General features: G+C 36.3%; 1 protein-coding gene across 1 annotated transcript in view; it reads right to left on the reverse strand.

Annotated features, from left to right (window-relative positions):
- The window catches only part of AQP11 (aquaporin 11), a 36,112-nt gene that overhangs the window by 14,229 nt on the left and 21,412 nt on the right, over window positions 1-471 (reverse strand). The window lies entirely within an intron of this gene.

Consider the following 471-nt stretch of genomic DNA (forward strand, 5'->3'; position numbering starts at 1 on the left):
CTCACACCATATACAAAACCAACTCAGCATGGATTAAAGACCTAAATGTGAATCCCAGAATTATGAAGGCCATCAGTGGAAAAATAGGGACAAATGTGAAGGCTCTAATTCATGGAATACACAGACTACAAGACATTTAAAAACCACACAAACAAAAGTAGACTAAATAGATAAGTGGGACATACTAAAAATTTAAAACTTACATACCTCAAAAGACTTCACCAGAAGAGTAAAAAGGGAAACCACAGAATGGGAAAAAATCTTATGCAACGACACATCAGACAAGGGACTAATTTCTAAAATATATCAGGCACTACAACACCTCTACAAGAAAAAGACAACCCAATTAAAAAATGGCCACAGGACATGAACAGATACTTCACCAAGGAGGAGATCCAGGCAGCCAACAAACATATGAAGAAATGTTCACAATCACTAGCCATTAGAGAGATGCAAATCAAAACAACAATG

The sequence above is a fragment of the Chrysochloris asiatica genome, unplaced genomic scaffold, assembly GCF_000296735.1.
Source record: "Chrysochloris asiatica unplaced genomic scaffold, ChrAsi1.0 scaffold00074, whole genome shotgun sequence".
NCBI classification, from domain to species: Eukaryota; Metazoa; Chordata; class Mammalia; order Afrosoricida; family Chrysochloridae; genus Chrysochloris; species Chrysochloris asiatica.